General features: G+C 44.6%; 1 protein-coding gene across 2 annotated transcripts in view; it reads right to left on the reverse strand.

Annotated features, from left to right (window-relative positions):
* The window catches only part of LOC134810858 (POTE ankyrin domain family member A), an 83,348-nt gene extending 70,894 nt beyond the window's left edge, over positions 1 to 12,454 (reverse strand). Inside the window, exons 1-3 of one of the 2 annotated variants that reach the window (XM_063817059.1) lie at positions 12,200 to 12,454; positions 1,864 to 1,956; positions 402 to 615 (exon numbers count right to left, since the gene is read on the reverse strand). The gene's annotated coding sequence lies outside the window, so the exon portion shown is untranslated. Of the gene's footprint in view, positions 1 to 401; positions 616 to 1,863; positions 1,957 to 12,199 lie in introns of those variants that run through there. The other variant, XM_063817060.1, reaches the window with a different exon arrangement.
* Positions 12,455 to 14,257: the final 1,803 nt, after the last annotated feature.

Consider the following 14,257-nt stretch of genomic DNA (forward strand, 5'->3'; position numbering starts at 1 on the left):
TCCACCACTGCACTCCAGCCTGGCCAACAGAGCCAGACCCTGTCTCAAAAAAAATAAAAATCAGCAAACTCTGGAGGTGGCTGGGATTGTTTTCCTTCCACCTGAGGCTTGGATGCAGCACAATCAAGCAGGGTGTGGCTCCGACACCCATCCTGGGCCAGGCTTCCCCTTCCTCCCACAGACAGAGTTTCCCTCTCTCTCAATCTACATAGGAGTTTCCCTCAGAAAAAGTCCTAAAGCCTAAAATTCTACAGCCTCCTATGCTGCCACCCTCAAAAGCCCTAGGGGAATGAATACTACTGTAAAATACACACTAAAATACTAACAGAAAAAGAGGAAAATGAGTGAGAACCTGATGGGAATAACAGAACATTCCACAAAATGAAAGCTTCTATACTCACAATGAAGAAAAAACAGCTGAGGAGCTGCGCTGAGGCGAAACTGCAAGGAAGCTCCCTCCTCAGCAGTCAGCACAGTGGATAGGAGCTGTCTCTTCCCAAGGGCGCAGTCCCAAGTCATCCCAAAGCTGCCGCAGTGTCCCGTCCAGCAAGTCCTGAGGGACCTGGAGTGCTTCACTTTCTCCTCACTGTGGACGCCACACCTGCCACACGGTGCCTGCAGGTAGAACACCCATGTGCACCATTAAGGGCAGAAAAGGCAGTTTGAACGCCCCTGCTGGTCACAGTGTGCAACGCAGGATGGTTCCACCTCATGGTCATGGCCCCAGTGCTGTGAAATTAGAACTGGTGACATACATCTGGGAAATAACTGTCTTGTAACAAGACTGTTGTCATTTAACTACCAGTTTTGTTATCCTGTAACTTCTTGTGGGATGAAGAAAATTGTGTTCCAAAGAAATGATGTTTGCCATATTATTGGAGATCAGTTGTAAAACAATGTTGGATACTTCCTACGAATTACCAGTGGTTTGCTTTGTGAAGAGGTTTAAATTCCCATCTCTGGTGCATTTTGGAACAAGTGGCTTTGAGGTCAACACCTTGAAAGGTAGCCCTCAAAAGAACAAGAGTCTTCAGTTCCCACACAAAGTAAAAAATGTGAACTTAATTTTAGCATTGTTAATAGGGAACAACTATCCATGAATCCCTGCATCAAAATGCCTATGTTATAACATCCTCTCTTCCTAAGGCACAGGAGCAAGTGGTACATACTTGTCTGGCAACCAGTTTCATTAATGCTGTTGTTGTATCTGTCCAAAGATGAGAAGTAGTTTGTTACCAGTTTCACTACCTTTTGGAGTTTTAGATAACATATATCCACACTGTGATATTTACACTTTTTAATGACCCCCTTTTAAATAAAATTGCCACTTTATGTGAAATCCAGTTCATGCATAATAAAGCTTGCCTGTACATATATGGTGTTGGGCATACACCATACATTTGTACATAATGCCAGCCATGCCTTAATCATGGGATAAGAATGGCCAGACACTTCCCACATTTCTGCGACAGCAAATTGAGCGCTCACACAGGGCTCCTGGCTGGAGAACAGGTGAGACCCAGACCTGCCCATGACTCTCCTCCCTCAGTGGTCCATCATTCAATTATTTAGGCACCTCTGGGGACAGACACCAGGCTCTCTGAGGCTTCAGATGCCCCAGAAAGCCTGCTCTCCTAAAAACAGTGGCCTTGGATGGAGACATTCTTGCTGCATTTCTCCTTAAATATACTCAATGTGTGTGTGTGTGTGTGTGTGTGTGTGGTTGAATCAACACAATTGTCCCACAGAAACTTCTAAGGGCCTGATAAATATGTGCATAGAATTTTGATGGGATAATTTTTTAACTATATAAAAAGATATAAATAATATGTAATTTTTAAAAAATGGTGCGGTGGCTCATACCTGTAATCCCAGCACTTTGGGAGGCCAAAGCAGGTGGATCACCTGAGTCCAGGAATTCAAGACCAGCTTGGGCAACATGGAGGAACTCTGTCTCTACAAAAAAAAAAAAATACAAAAACTAGCTGGCCATAGTAGTGCGCACCTGTAGTCCCAGCTGCTTGGGAGGCTGAGGTGGGAGGATGACCTGAGCCAGGGAGGTCAAGGTTGCAGTCAGCCGAGATTGCACCACTGCACTCCAGCCTAGACAACAGAGACACTGTATCAATAAAAAATAAAGAAATGTCTGACAGATAATCCTTCAGCGTTTTTATCTAGTAGTTATCTCAGCACTCCCAGGACTGCTGTGAGCAATCAATGAAATCTGTCACAGCAGAGACTCTTTGGGGTCTCCCAGCCAAGGCCATGTGGAGCACATAGAGGCAGGATCAGGGAATCTGAGCATCTGCCTAGGGCCTCTCCCTGCTTCCTCACCCTCTGCCATATTCTTCTCCACATCTGACTCTGTGAAGCCACATCATCTGTTTCCTGACTCCTCCATCATCTGCACTAACTGTAATCCTCCTTTTCTACCAGTGACAAACTCCCACTCTGCTGGTGTCTGGGCCATAAATCTCCAAATACAGAATGCCCTCAAGCCACATGTGTTTCCCTGAATTAAAACACAAAGTTTCAGCATAACTGTCATTTATCCCATCATTCTCCAGAGCTCCCCATCTCCCCATCCCCAGGATGCTCCCCAAGTCTCCACAGCCAGCCCTCTTCTCATTCCTCCATGGAGCCCTGGCACAAAATACTGACCCATACTGCCCTTCCCAGGGCTTAGAGGTGCCAAGTTATGAGCCAAGACCGCCAGGTGCAACAGGAAGCTCCACTGGAGATACGCTTCCCACCTCTTTTGTATTATCTACTGCGCAACTCATATTTTATATTTTACTATATTTTATTATTTTATATTTTATCTTTTGAGACAAGGTCTCTGTTGCCCAGCATGGAGCACAGTGGCATGATCACAGCTCACTGCAGCCTCCATCTCTTTGGCTCAAGCAATCCTCCTGCCTCAGCCTCCTGAGTAGCTGGGACTACAGGCATGCACCACCATGCTTGGCTAATTTATTTTATTTTTTGAAAGACGGGAGTCTCACTATGTTGCTCAGGCTGGCCTTGAACTCCTTGGCTCAAGTGATCTTCCCATATTAGTCTCACAAAGTGTTGGGATTAGAGGCATAAGCCGCCGTGCCCAGCCTGTTGAGAGTTTTTATCATGAAGGGGTGTTAAGATTTTATCAAAAGATTTTTCTGCGTCTATTGAGATAATCATATGGTTTTTGCTTTTAATCTGTTTATACAGGGAATCACACTTACCGATTGCAAATGTTGAACCAACATCCCTGGAATAAAGTCTATTTGATCAAGGTGAATTAGTTTTTCGATGTGCTGCTGGATTCAGTTTGCTAGTATTTTGTTGAGGATTTCTTCTTCTATGCTCATTGGGATATTGGCCTGAAATTTTTTTTCTTTGTCATGTCTCTGCCAGATTTTAGTGTTAGGCTGATGCTGGTTTCATAGAATGAATTAAGGAGGAGTCTCTCCTCCTCGACTTTTTAGAGTAGTTTCAGAAAGGCTTTGAATTCAGAATTTGGCTTTGAATCCATCAGGTCCAGGGACTTTTTTCATTGCTAGGTTTTATATTACTGTTTCAATCAGGGTTCAGTATTGGTCTACTCAAGGTTCCAATCTCTTCCTGATTTAATCTTACGAGACTGTATATTTCCAGGAATGTATCCATTTCCTCCAGATTTTCTAATTTGTTTGTATAGAATTGTTCATAGTATTCTGAGGGTCCCTTTCATTTCTGTAAGAACAGTTGTAATGCCATCTTTGTCATTTCCAATTCTACTTATTTGGATCTTTAATCCAGCTAGCAGTGCATCAATATTGTTTATTTTTCTCAGAGAAGCAACTCTTGGTTTCATTAACCTTTTGTATAGATTTTTGCATCTCAATTTCATTAAGTTCTTCTCTGATTTTAGTTATTTATGTGTTTCTTACAAGCTTTGGGGTTGGTTGGTTCTTCGGTTCCCAAGTTCTTTTAGGTGCCAAGTTAATTGTCAATTTGAGATCTTTCTGACTTTTTGATGAAGGCATTTAGAGGTATAAACTTCCTCTTCACACTGCTTTACTTGTGTGAAGAGAAATCCCAGAAATCTCTGGTAAGCTATGTGCCTATTTTAATTAATTTCAAAGTTTTTTTATTTCTGCCTTAATTTCAATGTTCACCCAGGATTTATTCAGGAACAAGTTGTTTAATTTCCATGTATTTGTGTTGTTTTAAGAGATCTTAACTGCTATTGGTTTATATTTTTATTGCACTGTGGTCTCACAGTGTGCTTTGTACAATTTCAGGGTTTTTTTAATTATGTATTGAGACTTGCTTTATGGCTGAGCATATGGTTCATCTTAAAATACGTTCCACATACAGATAAGAAGAATGTGTATTCTGTGGTTGTTGAGTGGAGGATTCTGTAGAAGACTATTAGGTCTAATTGGTCAAGTTTTGAGTTTAAGTCCCACATTTCTTTGTTAATTTTCTGCCTTAATGATCCGACTAACGCTTCCGTGGGGAGGTGAAGTCTCCCACTACTATTGTGTGGTTGTCTATGTCATTTTGTAGGACAAGAAAAACTTGTGCTATGAATTTGGGTGCTTCAGTGTTGGGTGCACATATATTTAGGATAGTTAAGTCTTCTTGTTAGCCTTTATCATTATGTAATACTGCCTTCCTTGTCCTACCTAATTTTATTGGTTTAAAGTCTGTTTTATCTGATATAAGAATTGCAACTCCCGGCCGGGCACGGTGGCTCACACTTGTAATCCCAGCACTTTGGGAGGCCGAGGTGGGTGGATCACTTGAGGTCAGGAGTTCGAAACCAGCCTTGCCAGCATGGCAAAACCCCATCTCTACTAAAAATACAAAAATTAACTGGGCGTGGTGGCACCCACCTATAGTCCCAGCTACTCGAGAGGCTGAGGCAGAAGAATCGCTTGAACCTAGGAGGCAGAGGTTGCAGTGAGCCGAGATCGCACCACTGCACTCCAGCCTGGGTGGCAGAGCAAGACTCTATCTCAAAATAAATAAATGAATAAATAAATAAATAAAGAATTGCAACTTCTAGTCCAGATGCAGTCACTAATGCCTGTAATCCAGGCACTTTGTGAGGCCAAGGCAGGTGGATTGTTTGAACTCAAGAGCTGGAGACCAGCCTGGGCAACATGGCAAAACACCATCTCTACAAAAAATACAAAAATTAGCCAGGCGTGGTGGCAGATACCTATAGTCCCAGCTACTTGGAGGCTGAGGTGGGAGGATCACTTAAGCCTCAGAGGTTGAGGCTGCAGTGAGCCATAATCACAACACTACACTCAAGCCTGGGTAACAGAGACCCTATCTCAAAAAAAGAACAGCGACTCTTACCTGGTTGATATTTCTCCACCCCTTTACTTTGAGCCTGTGGATACTGTTACATGTGAGATTAATCTCTTGATGATGGTTGGGTCTTGTCTTTATATCTAGCTTTATATCTATCTTGCCACTGGATCAAAGATTTAAGTGTAAGACTTTAATAGTTAAGTCTTCTTGTTAGCCTTTATCATTATGTAATAATGCCCTTCCTTGTCCTACCTAATTTTATTGGTTTAAAGTCTGTTTTATCTGATATAAGAATTGCAACTCCCAGCCGGGAAACTCTAGAAGAAAACCTAGGAAATACCATTCAGGACATCAGCCTTGGGAAAGAATTTATGACTAGAGGCCGGGCACGGTGGCTCACACCTGTAATCCTAGCACTTTGGGAGTGCTGAGGTGGGCGGATCACCTGAGGTCAGGAGTTTGAGACCAGCCTGACCAACATGGTGAAACCCTGTCTCTACTAAAAATACAAAAAATTACCCTGGCATGGGAGTGCGCACCTGTAATCCCAGCTTCCTGGGAGGCTGAGGCACGAGAATTGCTTGAACCCAGGAGACAGAAGTTGTAGTGAGCCAAGACTGTACCACTGCGCTCCAGCCTGGTCAATAGAGTGAGACTCTGTCTCAAATTGAAAAAAAAAAAAAAAAAAAAAAAGAATTTATGACTAGGTTCTCAATAGCAGTTGCAACAAAAACAAAAATTGACAAGTGGGACCTAATTAAACTAAAGAACTTCTTCACAACAAAAGTAACTATCAACAGAATAAACAGAAAACCTACAGAATGGAAGAAAATATTCACAAAAGTCTAATATCTAGCATCTATAAGAAACTTAAATCAATATGCAAAATACGAATAATCCCATTAAAAAGTGGGCAAAAGGCTAGGCACAATGGCTCATGCCTGTAATCCCAGGACTTTGGGAGGCCGAGGCAGGCAGATCACCTGAGGTCAGTAGTTCAAGACCAGCCTGGCCAACATGGTGAAACCCTGTCTCTACTAAAAATACAAAAATTAGCTGGGCATGGTGGCAGGTGCCTGTAATCCCAGCTACTCAGGTGGCTGAGGGAGGAGAATCGCTTGAAGCTGGGAGGCAGAGGTTGCAGTAAGCTGAGATCATGCCACTGCATTCCAGCTTGGGCAACAGAGCAAGGCTCTGTCTCAGAAAAAAAAAAAAAGAAGAAGAAGAAAAAAAAAAAGGTGGGCAAAAGATGTAAACAGACACTTCTGAAAAGAAGACATACGAAGCCAACAAACATATCAAAATGTTCAACATTGTAGTTTCCCAGGCAACAAGCGCAGATAGGACCACTGTGGGTGGGGGGGATGAAAACCAGAAAAAACACTGCAGCATTTCCATTAGGCTTAAGAAATGCATTTTAACTGTCAAAATGTCACAGACAATAATATTGAAAGTCACTTCGCTGGAAATGATTCAAAGCAGAATGTCACTTTCATTATGGAAAGCAAGGTGTGAAAAAACAGAAAAATGCATAGAAATAGGTGATCAATATTATTTGATTTTACAAAATTTATCTACATTACTGTGGATTTTTAATATGCCTCCTTACCTTTCTCTGCAAATATGACCATGCATTAATTCAACATAAAAAGGAGAGTCATCCAGGATGATGGGGCAGCATAGAATAGAGTGTATGCCTGAACACCATTTGGAACAATGATAAGCTCTTACCTGCTCAGATCTTCATTCAAATGGTAAACCACACATTCCAAAACTGAGATTCAACCATAACAGGGCCGTTCATATTCATGTGTGGCTCCAGTTTCCTCATTCATAACAACAACAAAAAAAGCTTAGATTCAATCTTAAAAACCTTTCTGACTCTAACAGCTTTTGATTTTTAGAAATAAAGTTTAGAAGGTCCCTTTTGTCTAGAAACACTGCTTATAAAATAAAGACTACATTATAGGACATTTAAAAACTTTTTCTTTATAGGACCTAATTGTTAACAGTCAACCTTTAGAAAATAATACTTGAAATCCCCTACTACACAACTATTAAAGTGTCTAAATTTTGCACCAACTTTTGTAACCCTGATGGCATTTACTTTTTTTTTTTTTTTTTTTTTTGATGGAGTTTCGCTCTGTTGCCCAGGCTGGAGTGCAGCGGCATGATCTCGGCTCACTGCAAGCTCCACCTCCTGGGTTCACGCCATTCTCCTGCCTCAGCCTCCCAAGTAGCTGGGACTACAGGCGCCGGCCACCATGCCTGGCTAATTTTTTGTATTTTTAGTAGAGACGGGGTTTCACCATGTTAGCCAGGATGGTGACGATCTCCTGACCTCACGATCTGCCTGCCTTGGCCTCCCAAAGTGCTGAGCTTACAGATGTGAGCCACCACGCCCGGCTGAATGGCATTTACTCTTATATCCATGTAGAAACATATAATTGGATTAACAGAAATGTGTTGAGTGCCCTTAATCTACATTTTCACACAATATGTCACTATAATATTGTGAAATAGTCTATATCTTCTTCCAAAGAATCTTTTCAGTCAAATGTTTAGTCAATTTAGGAAGTTAGGTTAACTGACTAATTCAGTCAAAACTAGCAATGTAGTAGCTGCAGACAAATACTACTAAAGTGTTTTTTTAATAATTCACCTCTCAATGATTGGTAAATAAGAAAATGAAAAGCAAAATGAGAAGGTGAAAAGCAGTCACATGTTCACCGTTTTCCTTTCTACCTTGAATACCCAACAAATCAAGATTAACATTTATAATAATTAATTCATCTGAGCCAATCATCTGTTATTAAACTTTATCGGATCAATGTTAATGCCTCAGTGAATCAGCTGCATTACTGGCGTGCCCCTGAATATCTAGTTGCACTTGTGTATGTTTCCCTTTTGTATACATACTTACTCTCATATGAAAGCTAGTATAATAAAAACATCCCAGTTATAAGCGACTAAGTCAATAATTCAAAGGCACTGTAAATTCCAAGAAATGGCAGCACATATATGCGTTGACTTATTCCAATGTCTGCAATCAATGCAAAACAATGTGACCTGTCTGTGCTTGACACAAGGGATCTCTAGTCCTGGCTTATATCACTGAATGAGACCAGGTTATTAAATTTTCAGGAATTTTTGAGAGTTAATTGTTAAATAAAGTCATTATTAAAATGCATTATATAAACTTCCAACTAAATTATATTAAAACAATACCTACAACTCCTCATATTCTAATTATTTTACTATATTTTATTATCTATGCTCATGATGCATCTACTGCATCTATATGGCAGAAATATCATATGATGGTATGCTACCATGCATCTCATCCCAACTCATCATTCAGTGACATCAGCTTGGTAGCTTGAATCTGACCATGACAGTCCTATTTACAACACAGAAATGTGCAAATACTACCAGCCATGTTTTTGTGTTTTTCAGAGAGTCAGATGTTACACATTTACCAGCACACCACTGGATCTACAGAACCCAGACAAGTTCCCCACTCTCTTGTAGTCACCAAAAATACAAGATACTATGGGACTAGGTAGTAAGTCTATGGGATCAGAAAAGGCCTACCAGAGAAAATGTTACTTAAGCAGAGTCCTGGGGAATAAGTCAAGGTTAGACAGGTGGGCAATGAGGACACAGAAGAAGTTTTGCTGAGCAAGGGGAAAATAGCTTGCAGGATTGAGACTCATCCAAGAAATTCAAAGAAGCCAAGGGTGCTAGTTATGGGGTAGAAAGAACTCAGGCAAAAAAAAAAAAAAATTATTACTCACGATAGCAAAACACACTTGGCCAGGGCATGGTGGCTCACATCTGTAATCCCAGCACTTTGGGAGGCTGAGGTGGGTGGGTCACTTGAGGTCAGGAGATCGAGAACATCCTGGCTAACATAGTGAAACCCCGTCTCTACTAAATATGCACAAAAAATTAGCCAGGCGTGGTGGCAGGCCCCTGTAGTCCCAGCTACCCAGGAGGCTGAGGCAGGAGAATGGTGTGAACCCAGGAGGCGGAGCTTGCAGTGAGCCGAGATCACGCCACTGCACTCCAGCCTGGGCGACTGAGCAAGACTCCGTCTCAAAAAAAAAAAAAAATTAGCTGGGCACGATGGCATGCGCCTATAACCCTAGCTACTCGGGAGGCTGAGGCAAGAGAATCACTTGAACCTGGGAGGCGGAGGTTGCAGTGAGCAGAGATCGCACCACTGCACTCCAGCCTGGGCAAGAGACTCCATCTCAAAAAAAAAAAAAACACTCAAATTCATAACCATTTAAAAACATTGTGAAGCTACTAAAGGCTTTTAAGCATGGGGGTAGAAGGAAGAGAGGTGAGAATTGTTAAACAATCACACTTGACTGAACTGGAGAACGGACAAAAAGAGTGTCCAAGAAAAGATGCAGAGAAAAGTGACCAGAAGGCAGTCCCAGCGACTCCAAGCTTTCCTAATAACATACCACTAACAGCAAAATCTTTCTTAGCATGCAACCATATTACATTTTTATTTAATGATCATTTAAGTGCTCTGCTCCACTAATAGAAATATTATTATACACATACAAGGAAAAGGAAATTTTTAAATGTGAGATAAAGTATAGATATATGTAAAGTTCTGATCTCTATTTCCACACTTCAGTGGTTCTGCAGCCCACTTCACAGACCACTGACAAAGCCAGCTTTGGGAGATGGAACCTAGGACGTATAGGCAACAGGACTTGGTGAGGGCCACATGGAGCTGGGGCCAGATGCCACTCTCAGGGAAGACCTAGCTCATGCTGAGACACCCACACTAGGAAAAACCTCTTCAAAACTTGGCACCATGGCTGTGACGAAATTTCCCCCAGTTTGCCTATCAAAGACATCACAATAGTTGGGCAAAATTTTCTAGCACTCTATTTCACCAGGGGCAAACAGAAAATGTTAATGTGTGTATGTCAGTGTGTTCATGTGAGTGTGTGTGTGCCTGTGCATGTACATGTGAGTATGTGTGAGAACACAAGTGTGCATGTGAGCATGTACGTGCATACACGTGTGCATTTGTGTATATGTGTGCATGTGAATATATGTGTATCTTGAGTATGTGAGCATGTATCTATGTTTGCACATGAATGTGCATGTGTGTTTGCACTCACCAATCTGGGTGCTGGTTCATGAGTGGGAAGACCCACTGGTGTCACTCAAGGCTTTTGATAACAAAGAACATTTTTTTCTTCCCAGTAAAAATAGAACCCAGCCCTCCAGAGGTTACTCACACCCTCTCAACCTCTCTCCACCCCCTCGTTGTTTCCCCTATCTGATCTGCCCCTCCTTCTCTCTCCTTCAGAATGTTTTCTATGTGCAGTGTTTTCTCACCTTAGATTGCTCTCTCCTTCTTTCAGCCTTCTAATCATCTTGTCCATTCTTTCTGTTTCTCACTCATATTTGTCTCTTGTCATCACTCTCCTCTCCTCTCTCCTCTGTCTCTCTCCCCTTTCCCTCTCTTTTCTTTTCTCCTCTCCTCTCCCCCACCCTCATTCATCCTGTGGAGTCTGAAGCCGTCACACCACAGATTTTCCATGTGAGCAGAAAATGGAGACACACGAACAACACACCTCTTCACAGATTCCATGGATGGGCCACAGAGGTAATGGTAAGCTGCAGAACACCGAGTCCCCTTCTCACCACGCCTCCTCAACTGGGGCTGTGGGGCCTGCACGTGGTTCCTCTGTCCCAGGTGCCTTTCCAGAAAGACACAAGGGGATAAGAGATTTTCTTCATTCATGGTTTTAAGGAAACCGATATCCATATGCAACAGAATGAAATAGGACCCTTCTGTTACACAACAAAAAATCAACTCCAAATGGGCTTAAAACCTCAATACGGCTGGACACGGTGGCTCACACCTATAATCTCAGCACTTTGGGAGGCCGAGGCAGGCAGGTCACGAGGTCAGGAATTCAAGACCAACCTGGCCAATATGGTGAAACCCGGTCTCTACTAAAACTACAAAAATTAGCCGGGTGTGGTGGTGTGCACCTGTAGTCCCAGCGACACCGGAGGCTGAGGCAGCAGAATCACTTGAACCTGGGAGGCAGAAATTGCAGTGAACTGAGATTGTGCCACTGCACTCCAGCCTGGCCAACAGAGCAAGACTCAGTCTCAAAAAAATAAAAACCCTCAACACAAGACCTGAAACCATGAATCATCGTAAAACTGTAAGAAACTACAGGGGGAGCTTACTTCCAGGACAACTTGAATCCAAGCTCACAGGGTGGAAAGGAGAGAGAGAGAGAGAGAGGAGAGAGACAGAGGAGAGGAGAGAGGGGGGGGGGAGGGCAGAGAAGAGAAGAGAAGAGAAAGTAAAACAGGGTAAGATCTCATTTTAAAACTGGGCACCAAAATCACAAGCAACAAAATCAAAAATCGACGTGCAGGGGCTACAGTAAACTGAAAAGCTGCTGCACCGCAAACCCCATGAACTCCCCGCGTCAAGTGGGGGTGACGAGAGGGACAGGAGGGGACACGCGCTGCCGGAGGTGGAGAAAAGTGGCCCTTGTGCCCCAAAGGTGGGAACTCAGATAAAAAAATCAGCAAACCCTGGAGGTGACTAGGATCCTTTTTCTTCCGTCTGAGGCTTGGACCCAGCGCAGCCAAACTCCAACCCTGGCCTGGGCGGCTTCCCCTTCCTCCCAAGGCCGGAGCTTCCCTCTCTCTGTCTACACGGGGGAGTTTCCCTCAGAAAGAGTCTTAACGTCCTGAAGTATCACAGCCTCCTATGCTGCCACCCTCCAAAGCCCTCAGGGAATGAGAACTACTGTAAAATAAATACTAAAATACTACCAGATTAAGATGAAAAGGAGAACCTAACAGGAAGAAACAAAACATTCTAGAAAACGAAAGCTTCTGTACTCACCATGAAGGAAAAAACGCCCAAGAGAAACCCGCAACACGAAGAAGCCACACCGAAGTTCCGTCTTCAGCAGTCAGCTACTGACAGGAGCTCTTTCTTCCCCAGAGCGCAGCCACAAGTCGTCCCGAACCTGCTGCAGTGCCGGAGAGTCCTGAGGGAACTGGAGCGCTACTTCTCCACAGTACAGACGCCACGCTGCACATCACACCACTGACACCATGCACACCACGCACACCACACATACCACGCTGCATCTGCGCAGAGAACGCGCATGCATACCACATGGGGGGCAGAAAAGGCGGTTTGGCGATCCCTGCCGGTCACATTGCGCAGTGCAGGCTGATTCCACCTCAAGGTCTTCATCAGCCCAGGCCATGGCCCCAACCTTTGGTTTTTGACCTTGGAATTACTGCTAACGGGGAGAGGAAGGCTGACAGTGTTTTCCACACAAATTATTTCTCCTGCACGTCCTCATTACAGAAGCAGCTACAATAACGTCCACTGGCACACACAGGCCACTACCCTCTGTGATGGGCCAGTGTTGGGGGCAGTGATCAGGTTTTGGGGATGGGATGTCGAGGCAGCAGAGCGACACTGGGAAGGGTCCATGGATCTCGGCCCAGCTCAGAGGCTGGCGGCGGGAGGCCTGTGGCTGAGCAGCAATGGACCATATGGTTGACTTTGGAAGCCACGGGCACTGTCCTGGCTAAGGGACGTTGAGAATGGGATGCAGGTGGGAAGCAAGGCCTCAACTCCCTCCCTCTCATCTGGATTTAACTGGTCTTTGGCTGGTTCCATTAGGTGCGTGCTTGCAACCAATACCTCCCCGGGGGCCTGCTGAGCTGCAGCCTAGGAGACACTGGGCAGCCGGGAGGCTGCTTGGCAGCAACCCTGGTCTGCAGGGGCTGGGAGACCTTCCCTTGGCTCCTCTCCCCTCCAGCAGGGGGTGGAGAAAAGTGGCCCTTGTGCCCCAAAGGTGGGAACTCAGGTGGGAGAAAGCCAAGCAGTGCTCCCTTGGCTTTCTGGGGGCCCCATGGTACTGGATTCCCACCAACCTTGGGTTTTGGAGATTCCAATCCCCATGTGTTTGGTGGCATTTCCCCTTTTCTCTCTTGTTTTCAAGGCCTTTACCACGAGCGGCCCTTTATCCATGTTGTTCACCAGGCCTGCCCCACCCCAGCTCCCTAGCCAGCACAGGAGCTGCCGGAGACCAAGCCCTGAAACACCCCCATCCCCACCCCCTTGCAGCCTTCTCCACACTGTTCCCACTGGCCTGATGCCTGGGGAGTTCCTCAGTTATGCCTCCCCAAACCCCAGTCTAGTGGGCTGAGGCAATACTTCCTCCTCGAAGTGGCCCAGCTGAGAACGAATGATGCCCTCCAGTGTGCAGTCAGGCTGAAATGGGCTCTTTGCATCCACAGTGGAAACCTAGAGGTAAGTAAGTTCGTGGGGAAGCAGAGTTCTAGGTCTTCTATGCCCTGAAAGGTTTATTTTCAAGATGGCTGAGCAATCCAGCTTTCTACAGAATGAAGGAGCCAGGTATCCAGCATTCGAGACCCATGGAGAATGAGAGGAGGTAAGAGAGGATGATCTTTCAGCTGTGGAATGTTCTTTGGCACAACCTTTATGGGAAGGGATCAGTTCTGGTTCTGCCATAGCCCCAGCTGCCCCTCTCCCCAAGCCCCTGCCAGTGAGGCTGACCCTTTGAGCTTACTTCATAACAGTAATTAACCCTGCCACACTCATGGACTTTGTCGTCTTGGTTCTCCCATCTCCCTTTCTCCTGTGACAGGTCCATTGCTGGCAGTGGACTGGTGAAGTCCTCACTCCAGCCTCCTTTCAGCTCTGCCCCCCACTCCCCAAGGGGAAGGGTCCATTAGAAAGTGGCTCATCCCATGGTACATGGTTTCTTCATAGCCACACTAGGACCCTTAGGTAGAAATTAGCCTTCCCCCTTTATGGATCATTAAAAAATGGTAATAGCACCTGTGGAGAGAATGTCCTCTTCCCTGCTGGCTGCCCCACCCAGACCATGCAGATAGCAACACCCAGGGTGCAGGC

Source organism: Pan troglodytes, chromosome 7 (assembly GCF_028858775.2).
Source record: "Pan troglodytes isolate AG18354 chromosome 7, NHGRI_mPanTro3-v2.0_pri, whole genome shotgun sequence".
NCBI classification, from domain to species: Eukaryota; Metazoa; Chordata; class Mammalia; order Primates; family Hominidae; genus Pan; species Pan troglodytes.